The following is a 3,929-nucleotide window of genomic DNA, read 5'->3' as shown; positions in this document are numbered from 1 at the left end:
ATGGATGGAACTGGAGGGTATTAGCATTATGCTGAGGGAAATAAGTCAATCAGAGAAAGACAATTATCATATGGTTTCACTCATATGTGGAATTTAAGAAAGTGTTTTAATTTTAATTCCAGTATAGTTAACATACTGTGTTATATTAGTTTCAGGCCTAGAATTTGGTGATTCATCACTTACATACAATACTCAGTGCTCATCACCACAAGGGCCCTCCTTAATTCCCATCACCCATTTAACCCAGTCCCCCACCTCCCTCCCCTCCATCAACCCTCAGTTTGTTCTCTGTAGTTAAGAGTCTGTTTCTTGGTTTCTCTCTCTCTCTTTCTCTTTCCTTTGTTTGTTTGCTTTGTTTCTTAAATTCTACATATGAGTGAAATCATATGGGTTTGTCTTTCTCTGATGGACTTATTTCACTTAGCATAATACTCTCTAGCTTCATCTGGGTCATTGTAAATGGCAAGATTTCATTTTTTATGGCTGAGTAATATTCCATTGTATCTCTGTATACCACCTCTTCTTTATCCATTCATCTATCAGTGGACACTTGGGCTGCTTCTATAATATGGCAGTCGTTTTAAGTTTCACCATCCTAATAGGTATGTAGTGGTATCAACTTTTCCTGTGGTTTTATTTGCATTTCTCTAATAACCAATGATTTTGAGTATGTTTTCATGTGCTTGGTTACCATCTACATATCTTCTTCATTAAGTGTTTCTTCAAATGCTTTGCATATTTTTAATTGATTTGTTTCTCTTATCATTGGGTTTTGAGAGTTCTTAATGTATTCTGGATACAAATCTTTATTTTTTTTCAAGATTTTATTTATTTATTTGAGAGAGAGAGGGAGAGCACAAGCAAGGGAAGAGGCAGGCAGAGCAAGATGGAGAAGCAGGCTCCCCACTCAGCAGGGAGCTCAATCCCAGGACCTTGGGATCATGACCTGAGCTGAAGGCAGATGCTTAACCTACTGAGCCACCAGATGCCCTTGGATACAAATCTTTTAATAAATATATGCTTTGCAAAGATTTTCTCCAAGTCTGATTTTGTATTTTTATATTCCTAACAATGTCTCTTGAAAAACATGTTTTTCATCCTGGTGAAGTCTAATAAATATTCCACGTGTCTTAACTTCTATTTTATATTTTTTAAAATATTCACTACATTCTGGAAGATTCCTTTGGATTGATTTTACAACTAAAAAAATTGTTCTTCGGCAACCTGTTCTCAGCAGCCTATATGTTGAATTCTTATCAATTATCAAATTTTTAAAATAAAAATCATCCATAATGTTTGCAACATGGTAATCTTGCATCTCCCTGAGATTATCAATTACTCAGTACAGCTCAGTCTGTGAGCTCTATTTCCCTGGGTGTAGTTCTGCACTTAGTAAGAGGGTAATGTCGGTAATGTTGGTAAGAGGGTCAGAGGGCAAATTTCTTGACAGAGCTCAATTTTTCACAGTTGCTTGGTGATTCTTAGGTGAGGGATCATTTATTTGAGAACCTCTGTTGGCTGGTCTTTGTTTATTGCAGCCCACCTCCAGGATGAGGGGTGAGAGTCAGACATAGTCTGACCAGGAGAGGCTTTCTTGGAGCAGAAACTCCTCATTCCTCCCTGGTTTCTGGCCCTAGGATTCTGTGCTGGCTTTCTGTTTAAAGCTCAACATGGAAGCAGATAAAACTATAGCTGCTGCCTAGTCCAGAGGGCTATGGGCACAGAGAATGTTGGCCTGACAGTTCCTACTCTGGGGCCCCTGCTGATTCCCCACCAGGCACTCAGAGTTGCTCCTGTCTTGCTCTCCGGTAACTTCAGACTTGAAGCATCCTTGGAGCCGTATCCACTCTCCACTTTTATGCAAGAGTCCTCTCCCATGTGTGCCTCAGTAGAGGGATCCTTTAAAAATCGGATTAGACTACCATCCATATTTCAGGAATTTTTCAAGATTTCTTATCCATAAGAAAACCCCTTCTAATTTCTCAGCATTATTATGGATCAAACACCATTTCATCTCATTTCTAGAGACTTGTAGTGGAAAGGGAGGCTGTACTGATGCTCAGTCTTCCATCCTGAACTGAAACTATGGGCAATATTCACATCTGTGGAAGAATCTCTTGATATTTGAAGGCCCATGAGTTCAGACCACATATGCCAAATGTGACAGTTGCAACTTTCGTATCTGCATTTCATTTGGGAAAGTTTACTGGGGCCACCTGTAGAGGGAAAAGAATGACCATTTTTAGAAATGAAAATCTGAACATTTCTCTCCCTTATCAGAGTGTTATCCCAGACAGGCCATGTGTCTGTGTTGTAGGCCCAGCCACTCAGCCATTCCCACTAACATACCAGGCATGTGAGCAAAGCCATCTTGGACCCTCCAGAGAAGCCCAGCCATCAGCTGAGTACCACTGAATAACCTCAGTTGATGTCGCATGAAACAGAAGACAAAAATTGCCTAGCTCAGCCCTGCCCAAATTCCTGACCCACAAAATGTGAGATACGATAAAATGACTGTGTTAACCACTAAGTTCTGGGGCAGTTTGTCAGGTAGCAATAGATGACCAAAATGCTTGGCACGTAATAAATGCTCAATAAATATGGACCAGAGTATTTTGATGTGAAATTCCATTTGCCATGATAAATATGTAAAAGCTGCCTGGTTTGGGAGACTCCTGCCCTGACCCCGCCTTCTCTGACTTTCTCCTCCAGCACATAATTCCCTGGCAACTGGGACTTACTTTCCAGTAGTATGGTAGGTCTTTATCTGAAAACCTGCTATGAGTCCGTGTTAATTTTTGTCCTTCTGCATAAAGGACACCACACCAAACAGCCCTCAAACCTCTTCTCCTTCGCTTTCTCCTTCTCCTTCTGCTTCTGCTTCTTCTTCTTCTCCTTCTCCTTTCCCTTCACCTTCTCCTTCTCCCTCTTCCTCTTCCCCTTCTCCTCCTTCTCTTTCTTCCTCTTCTTCTTCCTCTTCTCCTTCCCCTTTTCCTTCTCCCTCTTCCTCTTCCTCTTCCCCTTCTCCTCCTTCTCCTCCTTCTTCTTCCTCTTCTCCATCCCCTTCTCCTTCTCCCCCTTCTTTTCCCCCTTCCCCTCCCCTCTCCCTCCCCCTCCTACTCCTTTTTTTTAAAGAGAGAGAGAGAGGCAGGGGAGGGGCAGAGGGAGAGAGAGAGAATCCCAAGCAGACTTCCCCACCTAGCATGGAGCCCAACACGGGGCTCCATCTCATAACCCTGAGATCGCGACCTGAGCCGAAATCAAGAGTCGGGCACTTAGCAGACTGAGCCCCCCAGGCACCCCCTCAAACCACTTCTAATTCTACCTCTGCCACCATCTCCATGGATAATATTGAGCTTGTGTCCTCAGTGCCATTCTCCTCGTTTTTAAACTAAACACTTTCTGAGGGCATGTCCTGTTTCTGACACAGCTACACAGCATGTTGCCCTCCCCCAGGGCTTCTTTACAACCTTCATCCTTATGGTATTTCCATTCTTTCTTTGTCCTTTCTCCTTCCTCCATTGTTTAAGCTTGCCTAAATCTCCCCTACAATTTGTTTTTAAGATTTATTTATTTATTTGAGAGACAGAGTGAGCAAGAGAGAGAGAGAGAGAGCACAAGCCAAGGAAGAGGCAGAAGGAGGGAGAAAGAGGCTCCCTGATGAGCAGGGAGCCTGATGCGGGGCTCAATCCCAGGACCCCAGGATCATGACCTGAGCCAAAGTCAGACTCTTAACTGACTGAGCCACGCAGGCTCCCCTCCCCCACAATTTAAGTTAACTTCCCTTGACTTCACGTATTCCTCTAATGACCATCTCGTTTATCCCCCTGTCCTGCCTGAACCATGCCCCTCTTTCCACGGCTCACTCTTAGCCCTTCAGGTCTCAACTGAGAAGCCATTTGAGGGAAGCCATTAGGGACCCCCTCCAA

Source organism: Ursus maritimus, unplaced genomic scaffold, assembly GCF_017311325.1.
Source record: "Ursus maritimus isolate PB19 unplaced genomic scaffold, ASM1731132v1 scaffold_20, whole genome shotgun sequence".
In the NCBI taxonomy this organism is placed as follows: Eukaryota; Metazoa; Chordata; class Mammalia; order Carnivora; family Ursidae; genus Ursus; species Ursus maritimus.
The sequence above is the reverse complement of the archived record's forward strand: the minus strand, read 5'-3'. Positions refer to the sequence as shown.